Here is a 14396-nt window from a genome sequence, read left to right on the forward strand (position 1 = left end):
GTGGGGAAGAGGAAAAGAGTAGAGTAGTGAGTGCACAAGCATTGAGGTCACGGAGACCTGGGTTGGAATTCCAGCTCTACTCCTAGCTCCTATTAATACTACCAGTTACTACTAGCAGATGTGTAAGCTTGGGCAAAACATTAAACCTCTCTCATCCTCATTTTTCTCACCTGTAAAATAAAGACAATTATACACACACATGCACGCACGCACACACACACACACACACACACACACCTACTGGCACATAGTGGGCACTCTTCAAATAGTTGTTATTAACAATATGATCACTATTATTATGATGTAGAGTCAAGGAAAGGAAGGGGTGGCAGAAGAACAATCTTATTTTGTCAGCGTAATGACTTAGAGGGCCCACCAGGTCCTTCTTCAGAATTATTTTGGAAAGCTAAATGTATTATGATTTCCCAGCATACTCCCCACAGTGGCTGCCCTAAGTGCCATTATTCTCTCCTAGCCCCTAATCCCATCATAATGCCTTCACCATGCACAGCTGATCATCTTTCCTCTCTGCATAATTAACCTTTCTCTCTTTTAGGATTATATTTAACACATACAAATAAATATACATACATATATATAATAATTTTTTGGGGGGTATCCAGTGCCCTGTAGCATGTGGTTTTCTTTTTTTTATTATTATTATACTTAAGTTCTGGGATACATGTGCAGAACGTGCAGATTTGTTACATAGGTATACATGTGCCATGGTGGTTTGCTGCACCCGTCAACCCGTATCTGCATTAGGTATTTCTCCTAATGTTATCCCTCCCCTTGCCCCCGCCCCTTGACAGGCCCTGGTGTGTGATGTTTTCCTCCCTGTGCCCATATGTTCTAATTGTTCAACTCCCACTTATGAGTGAGAACATGTGGTGTTTGGTTTTCTGTTCCTGTGTTAGTTTGCTGAGAATGATGGTTTCCAGCTTCATCCATGCCCCTGCAAAGGACATGAACTCATTCTTTTTTATGGCTGCATAGTATTCTATGGTGCATATGTGCCACATTTTCTTTATCCAGTCTATTATTGTATATAATTTTTATATTCAGTATAAAGAAAAGTGTGATGAACATGCATATACCCACCCTGAAGCTTAAGGCTCCAAGATTACAAACATCACTGAAGTTTCCTGTGTGCCATCCCTACCCTCATTTTATGCCTCCTTCATCCCCATGAGGGCAAACACTATTCTGATTTTATCTTTTCTTCTTTTTCATTGTTTTCTGTTATACTTTTATCACATATGTGTCAATACTTAAATAATACATTGTCAGTGCTTTTGAGCATTATATGAATGGTGTCATACTGCCTGTTTTCCCTCTGCAAGTTGCTTTTTTCACTCAACATTGTGTTTGTGCAATTCATCCATGTTGATGCATTTTTGCAGTTCATTCATTCTCATATAAATAGTATTTCATAGAATGAATGAAACATAATTTATTCATTCTTCTTTTGATGTCTATCTGGATTGTTTCCCACTTTTTGCTACTAATGAACATTCTTAAGCTTGTCTCTTCATGTACATGTGCAAAAGATTATTTAGGTATATACCTGGGAGAGAAACTGCTGACATTTAGGGTCTGTTTAACTTTAACTTTTCAAGGCAATGTGAAACTTTTTTAAAAAAACTATGTTAATTAATACTTTAACCAGCAGTGAACACAATTCTCTTTGCTTTACATCCTGACTAGATCTTAGTATCATCAGACTTCAAAATTTTTGCCAATCCAGTGGTATAAAACTATACCCCATTCCTTCTAATCTGTGTTTCCCTTATTACTAATGAGGGTGGGTATCTTTCCATGTTTATTGGCCATTCGTGTTTATTATTCTGTGAAATGCCTGTTAAATGTTTTGCCTGTTTTCCTCCTGACTTGTTAGAAGTGACCCACTTTATCTTAGTATACTTTTTGCCTTAAAGTTGACTTTATCTAATATCAGTAAACAATTTCAGCTTTCTTTGAGGTGGTATCAGCATAATAAAGTTTATCACTTTCTGTTACCTTCAACCTTTCTGTTACCCTGTGTTTTAGGTGAGTCTCATAGCTAGCAGGTAAACGGATTTTTAAAAATTCAGATAAACAATCTTTGTCTTTCAACTGGAACATTTAGTTCACTTATACTTAATGTAATTAATGACATATATAAATCTACTGTTCTTATATTTTCAATTAGTCTTGGCTATTTTATTTAATTTTCCTTTCATTAATTGTGGCCTTTTAGAGTGATCACATGTGTTTGTATTCCATCCCCCTTCCTGTACTGGTTTAGAAGTTATATATGCTTTGTTATTTCAATTATAAATATATATACTTTACTTCTATTATTTTCAGTTATACTATGCACACTTATTAAAGACTAATGGCAAGGAATAACTTTACCCTTCTCCTGGGGAGTACAAAGAGCTTAAGACAGTTTTACTCTATCATCCTTCCTACTTATATTACTATTAAATAATTTTATTTCTGTTTTTTTAAGCCCCCCAGATATCATTACTACAGTTTTTAAAAATTGATACATAATACTTGTACATATTTATGGGGTACATGTGATATTTTGATACATGCATACAATGTATAATTATTAAGTCAGGGTAATTGGGATTACTATGGTTTTATACAATCAGTGGTCATTATATTTGCCTACACATTTACTACTACTTTTTTTTAATACTTCTTGCATGTCAGACCTTCTATCTGTGACTACAGTCCTTCTGCTTGAAGTATATCTTTTAAAATGTCCTTCAGTGAGGCTCTGTTGGTGACGAATTTTTTGTTTACTTTTAAATATCTTTATTTCCCCTTTGTTCTTATAGTACACTTTTTTCTGAGTATAGGATTTTTTTTTTAGCACATTGAAATTTTTATTCTACTCTCCTCTGGCTTCCATAGTTAGTATTTCTCTGGCTTACTTAAAGGTTTTCTTGTTTTCCTATGATGTCTCTGGATATAGATTTCTCTTTGTTTTTGTTGTTTTCTCTGTTTAGGAATTGTTGTGTTTTTGGCATCTGTGAATTAGAATTTGTTAGTTCTGGAAAATTATCAACCATTATTTCTTCAAATATTGCCTCTATTCTTTCCAGTTTTCCCTTCTGGGAGTCTGATTAGACTTATGCTAAACCTTCACATACTGTAATCCATATCTTTTAGCTTCCCTTTCATATTTTTATCTGTGCTCCAATCTAGGTAATTTCCTTAGATACACACTTTAGTTCACCATTTCTGGCTTCAGCTATATGTATTCAATTTGTTGCTTAAGCCACCCATTAAGATTTAATATCAGTGGTTATATTTAAGTTGTTTCTATTTTTAATTCTCAAATATTTATGTTCGTTGTTGATGATCTCTTGTTTTCTGCCCATTTTTGTTTCTTTTATTTCTTTGAAGATCCAGATTATTGTGCATTCTATTTTTTTTTTTTTTATCAGCAACAGTTAAAATTATTGGTTGGGTGCAGTGGCTCACACTTGTAATCCCAGCACGTGGGGAGGCCTAGGCTTGAGGATCACTTGAGCCCAGGAGTTCAAGACCAGCCTGTGCAACATGGCAAATCCCTGTCTCCACCAAAAAAAAAAAAACATTGGCCAGGGGCGGGGGAGGGGGTTGGGAGGTGGTGGCACACACCCATAGTCCCAGCTATGGGGAGGAGGGGACTGTTGCTGAGGCCAGAGAATTGCTTGAGCCCAGGAGGTCCAAGCTGCAGTGAGCTGAGATCACTACTCCAGCCTGGGCGATAGAGGGAGGCCCTGTCTCAAAACAACAACAACAACAACAGCAACAAATACTTAAAATTCTTGAAGGTTTAACTCTGTTCTTTCTTGTTTCTTCTGAGTCTTATTCATGGTAACTTGTTTCCTTATGTGGTTAGTGATTAAACACTTGTTTCCTTATGTGTTGTGTGCTTCTATTTGGCTAAACAATTTGTGGGGCTCTTATAGGTCTGGGTTGAGGATGGTTTTTTCACAGATAATTTTATGTCCTTTTGCTGGCCAAAAGGGATGCTACTATACTGGAATAACTTCTAGGCTTGGTGTTTTTCAACCATGCTGGTTGAGTAAATTTAAATCCCAGTTTCTTCTAAAGGAGATCTCTGGAAACAAATTTTTGGGTTTGGGGTGCAGTAGAGATTCCTACTATTATTATTAATTCATGTCCTTCTGCAGCTGTGGTGAAGAAAAGTTTCCTTGTAGGCTTGCTCTAATGGCTGATAGATTTTGTTTCTGGCCTATTTTTCACTGACAATGTAGCACCTTGAAGAGAGCCAGATGCACCTGATTATCTCAGGTACAGCTTCTTTATTTGCCTAGGCCCAACGATTAGGATTTCATTTCCAACTTCCAAAACTCTACGTTACTGGCATGAATATCTTCACACTGGGTTTTCTTTACTTTTATATTGTTTGCTACCCAGTTCTGGTTTCAGCTTGTTCCTCCTTCTTTATCTACCTCCTACCCCAACTTCTGTTTTTCCCTCCCCCACTACCTTCAATTCTTCTTACTTTCTTCTGAGCTCGGCAATGCATTGTAAAATATATTGTTATAAGTCATCCACAGCATTTAGAATTTTCGAAGTAGTAGGGCTATTTAGAATATCTTGTTCACAATGTTACCAAAACAGTTTTCCTTCTCTTAATTTCTAGTTCTCAAACTGTAGTGTCTTTTTTTCTTGCAAATAACACCTTTTTGTGTGTCCTTGATCTTATCTCTGCCCAACTCCTCCCAAACCTGGTTCTGTTATTTGTCCTGTTAGTCTGTTTCATCTTCAACATTTTTCCCTTCTGTATCCAAATACCTCAGGGTATCCTCCCTCCCAAGAAAATCTTCCCACAATCCTAGTAGCTCTCAACCTACTATTTTATCTTTCTGATTACTGTAACTAATCAATCAAATATTATCTTTCTATGGCTCACACCTGTAATCCAAGCACTTACGGAGGCCAAGGTGGGTGGAACACTTGAGGTCAGGAGTTTGAGATCAGCCTGGCTAACCCCGTCTCTACTAAAAATACAAAAATTAGCTGGGTGTGGTGGCACATGCCTGTAATCCCAGCTACTCTGGAGGCTGAGGCAGGAGAATCGCTTGAACGCAGGAGACAGAGGTTGCAGTGAGCCGAGATCGTGCCACTGCACTCCAGCCTGGGTGACAGAGTGAGACTCCATCTCAAAAAAACAAAACAAAACAAAACAAATAAATAAATATTATCTTTCTAATAATCTCCGTAGCTGGCAGCATTCTTTGACACCAACCCCCTTTCTTCTCTGAACCTTGAAACCCTTGGACTTCTCTCTCACTTCATATACAGGCCGTTGCCCAATCCTATATGATAGGGCTTGCTCTGGAACATATTTCATATCCATTTTTTCCTGTCCCAGGACACAGCCCCAGTTAATTATTGCAACCCTCTCTAACCAGTCTCTCCAGCTCAATCCTCACTAAAGTTGCATCTTCAATTCAGTAATATGCTGCCTGGGTTTTCCATTAAAATCACCTGAGGTGCTTTAAAAAATGTTAATACCCAAATCTCATCCCCAAGATTTCTGATTTGATGAATACGGTAGGGGGCTTTGCGCATCAGGCTATTTTTTTTTTAAAGCTCCCAGGTGATTCTAATATGCAGCCAAACTTGTGATCTATTGTTCTAACCCAGTGGTTCTCACACTTCAGAGTGCATCTGAAAACTCTGGAGGGTTTATTCAAAGTGAGTGCTGGGCACCACCCCCACAACTTCTAATTCAGTAAGTCTGCAGCAGGCCTGAACGTCTCACAAGCACTCAGGTGAAAATGATGATGCTGGCCCAGGGACCACAGCTCTAATTCTATAGCCGTAGCTAAACAACAGGTCTCATAATATCACTGCTCTGCTCTAAATCCTTTAAGGGTTCCCTATTAACTATCAAAATACGTACAAGTCACTCTTTATCTGGCCTTCAAAGCCCTTTACCATCTCTTCCTAGATTCCTAATTCCTGCTATATTTTCTATTACTTTCCCTATGTACCAATCAAATGGGACTACTGGCTCTTTTTTAAATCCAACTAGTATTATCTCTTGCCTTCATATATTTGCTCATATTGTTTTGTTTTTGAAAAATAAGCTTTGTGTATATTTGAGGTATATGGCATGATGTTTTATATATATAGTATAATGGTTACCATAGGAGAACAAATTAACATATCTATCATCCCATTCTTTCCTCTCTGGCAAGAGCAGCTATAATCTACTCAGGAAAAATCCCAAATACAATACACTATTATTAGCTATAATCCTCATATTGTACATTCGATCTTTCAACTTGTTCATCCTACATGTTTTTTTATTTTGTACCCTTTAACTGACATCTCCCCATTTCTTCCCCCCACCCTGCCACGACCCTCTAGAAAGACTGTTTTATTCTGTCTCTGTATATTTGACATTTTATTTAAAAAAGATTCCACATATAAGAGATATCGTGCAATATGATTTTTCTTTCTGTGTCTGGCTTATTTCATTTAGCATAATGTCCTCCAGATTCAGCCATGTTGTGGCAAATGGCAGGATCTCTTCCTTTTTTAAGGCCAAATAATATTTCATTACACACACACACACACACAGACACACACACACACACACACACAGTTCCTTTACCCATTCATCCATTGATGGACATCTAAACTGTTTCCATATCTTGCCTATCACGAATAATGTTGCAATGGACATGGGAGTGTAGATATCTTATATTAAGTGGTGATTTCATCTCTTTTGAGTATATGCCCAGAAGTGGGATTGCTGGCAATTGATGCTGATAATTGATTATGGTAATTACCATAATCATATGGTAATTCTGTTTTTAATTTCTTTAGGAACCTCTGTAATATTTTTATAATGGCTGAACCAATCTACATTCCCACCACCAGGGTACAAGTGTTTCTTTTTCTCCACACCCTCAGCAACCCTTGTTATCTCTTATCTTTTTGATAATAGCTATACTAACAGGTGGGGAGTGGTATCTCATAGTGATTTTGGTTTGCATTTTCCTGATAATTAGTGATGTTAAGCACTATTTACTCATATTGTTATCCTGGCTGGTGCTTATGTGTTCACCTGTCAAAATTCTATCTATCCTTCAAGGTTTATCTCACATACCTCCCTCAATGATATTTCCTTTTTCTCAGTCCCCAACTGCCAACACATACTCACACTCACTCACTCATTAACTCACTTATTTATTCAGTATCACAACAGGTTCTCCCCAAAATCTTTCTACTATCACAGGCTGCCCAAATGATGCACATTATATATGTGAAAGTATTTATGCGTAACCACTTCCACAATTTATCCAACTAAATTTTAAATATCTTGAAGGGAAGGAATGTACTGTATTATTAATACCTTATGTCCTTGCTATTCAAAGTGTGATCCAAGGCTAAACAGCATTGACATCACCTGGGTGCTCAATAACGATGTAAAAATCTCAGGTCCCACCCCAGAACTTTTGAATTAGAATCTACATTTAAAGGATGTGCAGGTGATTTGTATGCACATTAAATCTTGAGAAGCAGTCTGTAGTACCTAGAACAATGCTTGGCAAATACTAAGTACAGTTATGTGCCGCAGAATGACATTTTGGACAATAATGGACAATATATATGACAGTGGCCCCATAAGATTATAATACTGTATTTTACTGTATCTTTTCTATGTTTGAATATGATTAAATAAACATTTATTATACTGTTACAGTTGCCTACAGTATTCAGGACAGTACCTGCTGTACAGCTTTGTAGCCTGGGTGTATAGTAGGCTACACCATCTAGGTTTGCATAAATGCACTCTAGGATGTTTGCACAATGGTGAAATCACTTATAGATACATTTTTCAGAACGTGGCCCATCAAGTGACACATGATCATACGTGACGAATATATGTTGACCTGAATCATTTAGAATACGAAATACAGCAGAATAGATCTATATTTTTTTCTGACCTTCCTCAGGGATACAGCTCATCAAATTGCATCCTGTATCATTGTGCGGTAAACAATAGGATTCACTGAGTCAAGATTGAATCAGAAAACAAGAGTAGGTACACAGAGATGATATCAGAAAGTAGGAACACTTCTGTGGAAGAATTTGTAATCTAACTCAGCAGACTAGACAGACTCACTGAGAAGATAATCTCAGTTTGGAGTGACTAGATAACAACCTTGTTGTAGAACATTTCTGCTGAAATGCAATGTCCCCACCACCTGTGGGGCAGCAGCACGGTGAGGACTGCTCAGTTCCCAAGAATTTCTCTCTCTCCTTATGGAGATTTGGGTTCCTTTATTCTTGAAAATTTAGACATTTTAGTTTGAATCCTAGGAGAGAAAGACTGGTCAGGAGGAGTATTGCCTAGTGCTGTTAGTCACTTCAATGTAAGCGACCACCTTGAATTAGTGCATAGGTCAGTGAATCATGATTATCTGGCAGACATTTTATTATCCCATACTTGATGGTATATTCTGTGTATATAGTCCATTCCCACTTTCACTGACAGGAATTAAATGATCATTTATCAATCAGAATTTTAAAATATTTATATCACACTTCATTCTGCAGAGGATTTAAGGCCATTTACAACATTTATATATACATGAATCAGATATGGGGGAATATAAATCAAAATTTTAGAATATTAAGATTATAGAAAGAACAACACTTGTACCTAGATAAAAAAAGATCAACAGAATTGTCATAGTTGAATTTCAAATTTGCATCTGAGCTCCCTGGAAGCTAAAGTGAAAAAGGGAGGCATCAGTTCTAACAGTTGTTTTTGCAAACTCGAATAATGAAAAGTGCCTTTTAAAGGGAAAAATAAACTACTACAAAACTTATCTGTTAGCCTACTTTTACTATACTGTTATCATACTATGGAAAAAATAAAAGTGAACACAAACTTCTCATGTCTATGGTCTTAAACCACTATAAAACTGAACATATATATTATATATTATATATATAACATATATTATATATTATATATAACATATATATTATGTATTATATATATAACATATATTATGTATTATATATAACATATATATTATATATTATATATATAACATATATATTATATATTATATATATAACATATATAATATATTATATATATAACATATATATTATATATTATATATAACATATATATTATATATTATATATAACATATATATTATATATTATATATAACATATATATCATATATTATATATAACATATATAATATATAATATATATAACATATATATTATATATTATATACATAACATATAACATATATATTATATATATCATATATATCATATATAGAACATATTATATATGTTATATATGTTATATGTTATATATGTATAACATATATGTTATATGTTATATATAACATATATAATATTATATATAACATATATTATATGTTATATATAACATATATAATATGTTATATATAACATATATATTATATGTTATATATAACATATATATTATATGTTATATATAACATATATATTATATATTATATATTATATATAATATATATATTATATATGACATATATATTATATATGACATATATAATATATAATATATATGACATATATTATATATAATATATGACATATATAATATATGATATATATGATATATATTATATATATCATAATATATATCTATATATTATATATATCATAATATATATCTATATATTATATAATATATATTATATATATCATATATAATATTTAAATATATAATATATATATTTTATATATATATAAAATATATATATATATATATATAACTACAAAACCAATGACATCCAAAATAATTACATAAATTTAATGGACAGATGATGATGTGCTGAAACTAAATTTTAAATGTTGGGCCAAGTAGAGAAAAGATGTATTATCATCCTTTGTTTTCTGCTTGTTTGTGGACTTGATCTTTCGGTTTTCTGCATGATGGACCATCATTTGGGTCATCATTGTTATCATGGTCATTATTTTTCTTCTTTAACAAGGAATTCCTTTTTTAACCACCCAGCCATTTTGTGTTAGGCAAGGAAATTTAACAGTGCATTCAAAAATCTACGATTTACCAAAAAAAGAATTTAAATTAAAGTTATTCACTGCGTATTTTTTACAACTCTTACAGTGAATGAATTTAGAGAGTGGATGGAGTACATATTTTCCAAGTATGCTGCACTATGTGGCATGGCATAATGCTGAAAAGCCAGGGTTTGAAGTTTCAGGAGTAGGGTTGAATCCTGCCTCTAATATATATAAACAGTGCAACTTTGGGGAAATTACTTAACTTTTCTGGTCCTCTGTTTCATCATCCGTAAAATGGAGGTAATGATAATACCCTATTATTAAGACTGTTGAAAAGAATGAATGAGATAACGCATGTAACATGCTTGTATCAGTGAAGATTTAACCAGAGACCAGAACCAGCAGGAGATATGTACTAAGAGAGTCACTGCAAGGAATTGGTTTGCGTAACTGTGGGAGTTGGCTAGACAATTCTGAATAAATAGGGCAGGCTGTTAGGAAGGGCATGGAACCCTTGGGCATAGGCTGAAGCTGTGGCCCATAGACAGCAGAATTTCTTCTTCAGGAAAGCCTCAGCTCTGCTCTTAAGGCCTTTCACCTAATTGAATCAGGTCCACCTATATTATCTAGGTTAATCTCCTTAAAGTTAAACGATTATGGACTTTAGTCACATCTGCAATACATCTTCATGGAATGCATGAGTTAGTGTTTGACTGACTAATTGAGGACTGTAACCTAGCCAAGTCAACATACAAAACTATCACAGTGCCCAACATGGAGAATGACTTATAGTGACTACTTGGTAGATGATAGACAGCGATACTGTTGGAATGCTGCGTGACCATGGGCAAGACATAGAAGTGTTTTGAGAAGTAGCCTGGGGTAAAACATGAGATTCGGAGTTGGAGAGACCCAAATTCATATCCTATTATAGCAATTTACTAGCTGGATACATTCAGGCAAATGACATTTCCTCTCAAAGCCCTTGTTTCCTCATCTGTAAATAAATGTGAGCTAGTTAGTACTCCTGACAGCTACCCTGTGAGGTAAGTGTTACATGAGATTAGGCAAAATGCTTGGAATGTATAATAATTCAACAATGGTAGAAATTCCACTTTTCCCATTTGTTTTCTTCTTAACCTCTCTGGTCATCTGCCTTCTTATCTATAGCATGAGAAAAAATATAATACCTACTGATAGTTTTCTAAGGATTGAATGAAATAATGCATTGGATCTTTAAATGTATATAGTAAGCACTCAATAAATGTTAGTCATAAATATTCATATTATTATTCTCTTTTTTAGCATAAATAAAGGTTTTATTGGTCAGTTTGGGTGAGTGACAAACTGACATGCCCCCAATTCACTATTCCACATAGCCAAGCCCCTGAGGGGGCAAGAGGAGAAGCTAAGCTTATTGATGGTGGGCAATGGGTGAGAGGTGGAAAGGACTTGAAGGCCTCTGAGGGTTAACAAGGCTACCGGGACTGGAACCAACATCCTAGGAATAAGTCCAGGATGGAGAAGGCATCATCCAGGGCTGGAGGTCTTGGTGATTCTGGATCATCCTAGGACTGCTATCTGCTTCGTGTTGGGTTACTGCGGTCTCTGTCTGGCCCTCACTGTCCATGACAGTCCAGCGTTCCTCCACTATCCCATCTGGCTTAGTGATTTTGGTCACAGAGATGCTCTTGAAATAGATCTGGGCTGGGGCTGTAGAACCGGGCCAAGACGCTCCTGGGAAACCCGGGAATCAAGATCATTGTCCTCTCTGGTTCTAGGATGGGGGTCCACAGGCCATACGTCATCAAACCTACGAAATGGTCTCTGGGAGCCTCAGTCTGGTGCTGGTTTGGGGGATTCACTTCTTGCATCACTCTCCAAGACCCCCTCAAAGATCCTGGGCTGGTGACTATCTGGATACTTAAGCATTGATTCTCGAAGTGCCTGTCCCTCCCGCAGTCTCTCACCAGGTGTCTCTGACTCAGAACCTGGAAGTTCAGGAGAATGGGAAGGCAAGGTCCAGGCCCCCATATTGCTGAAGATGCTATTGAAATCTTGTACTAGGTCATCAAAGCCGAAGTTATCGTGGAAACGTATCCCTCCTCCTGGGCTGAAGCTGAAGTCAAAGCCAAATTCCTTGTTGGGGGAGGGGTGCGGCGGGGAGGGGCGGGATGCTGAGGATTATCGAACCTTGGGTTCCCACAGCCCCATGAGCCCCCTTCTTCCTCATCACCATCTTCATCTCGAGTCATCCCTCCAAAAAAGGGATCTCTGTGGTTCTGAGGTCCAGGAAAGCCGAAAAAGCCCCGGAAGAGATCAAAGAGGCTCATTCCCATATTAGAACTGGAATCTTTGAACCCCTCCAGTGGTCCATTCGCAGAAAGGGGAAACCTGTGCAGCCCTGTGGGAAATCGAGTGAGGCGTCAGCCCATATTACTATTCTCTAACCATCACTTCTTGCAGTTGGGCTTCCAATAAGCACAGAATAGCAGATAGCTTGAGATTGTCCACTCAGAGGAAGCCTGGAACCAAGGATTTCTATGTTGCTAGTTGAGGGCAGATTCATATGCTTTAGGGATCTAACCAAAACCTTGTTTTCTTATGTGAAATTGGGTACCTGCCTTCAAAATTGTAGATATTTTACCTTATTGTATAGTATCTACAGGCAGAGACAGATTTTTCCCTTAGGAAGTAGTTAGGAAGTTTCCCTTAGGAAGTACTTCAAGTGAATAAGTTTTTAGGATTAAGTCATGGAAGTTGTATCTCATGAGGCTCTTCCCAAACTAGGGCACAATTTCCTATTAAAATGAAACCAATATTTTTCAGATTAACCATGCACACCAAACCTGAAACCTCCTTTCCCCCCATCCCTTATTTCAAACCTATTCCCAACTCTTATAGACTCCACCTACAATATATTCTGAATCCAACAATATCTCTGCCCTGCTGCTACCACTGTAGGCCAAATCCCCATTGCCTCTGACCTAGGTGCTCTCTGCCCTCCACTGTAGCCTCATTCTAATCCATTATTTACAAATCAGCCAGAGGATCCTCTAGAAATGTAAGCCTGATCATGTTATTCCCTTCTTCCTGCCCAAGAGCCTCTGCAGGTTCCTTACTGCACTTAGGATAAGGGCTAATGTCCTTTATGACACACAAGACCCTTCATGGCCTGGTCTCTGCCAACCTGTAGTGGACATTGTTGATTTGGAGCAGCTCAGTATTCATTCTTTCTTCCTAACTACATTCCACTTTTCTTTTAGGAAATAATTTCTTTCCCATTGGATATAGTCTGGGGGTACCATCAGACAGGCACTCTGTCCTGCCCTAGGTGGGGGCAAGCTCATATTGAAAACAAGACCATTAGGATGCTCCAGGAACTGGAGCAGAGGGACAAAGAGGCAGAAATTGGTTAAAGTTGATTCATCCAAGTGGGTAGCACCCAGACCTGGCAATTTGTATGCTGATACTCTTCCTGGACTTCCTACTCCCTAGCTCTTTGAAGCTTTCTAAATCCTGTTCATTTGAAAACTTTTCCATCAATCCTTTAAGCTCCCAATATCCTTCCCCAAACTCTTTCTCCTCTGTCATTTGTGTCACTTTTCTGCTTTCTCACTCTGATCCAGTTATATTACTTGTATTAGTCTGTTCTCATCCTACTATGAAGAATACCGAGACTGGGTAATTTATAAAGAAAAGAGGTTTAATTGACTCACAGTTCTGCATGGCTGAGGAGGCCTCAGGAAACTTACAATCATGAAAGAAGGGGAAAAGGCACATCTTACATGGTGGCAGGCAAGAGAAAGCATGTGTGAAAGCAGTAAAAACTACCATCTATAAAACCATCAGATCTTGTGAGAATTCATTCACTATCCTGAGAACAGCATGGGGGAAACTGTCCCCATAATCCAATCACTTTCCTCCCTCCATATGTGGGGATTACAATTCAAGATGAGATTTGGGTGGGGACACAGAGCCAAACCATATCAATATGCTACATTACCTTTGCTCAGAATCTTCTTTCCCCACCTACTTTAGTCAGGTACTCACTCTCAAGATCTCAGCTCAAAGTTATTTCCTTATGATGCCTTCTCTAATTTCCCTCATTAGTTCAAATCCTTCTATTGGAGGTCTTGTGGAACTCTGCTTTTCCTCTATGTAGCTCTTAATGCAGTTGTTATTTTACTGAGTTGTGTGAAACTTTGTTTCTCTTGCTCCTAGAATGCTAATTCCAAGAAGGCAGACATTGTATTCATTTTGTTTACTGATGCACCCTTGGTAGTGGGGCAGTGCCTACCATATACAAGGCTCCCAATA

General features: G+C 36.9%; 1 pseudogene; it reads right to left on the reverse strand.

The window, feature by feature from the left end:
• Window positions 1-11379: 11379 nt before the first annotated feature.
• On the reverse strand, window positions 11380-12409 carry LOC100979176 (HCLS1-associated protein X-1-like; annotated as a pseudogene).
• Between the last annotated feature and the right edge of the window lie 1987 nt (window positions 12410-14396).

This window comes from Pan paniscus, chromosome X (assembly GCF_029289425.2).
Source record: "Pan paniscus chromosome X, NHGRI_mPanPan1-v2.0_pri, whole genome shotgun sequence".
Classification (NCBI taxonomy): Eukaryota; Metazoa; Chordata; class Mammalia; order Primates; family Hominidae; genus Pan; species Pan paniscus.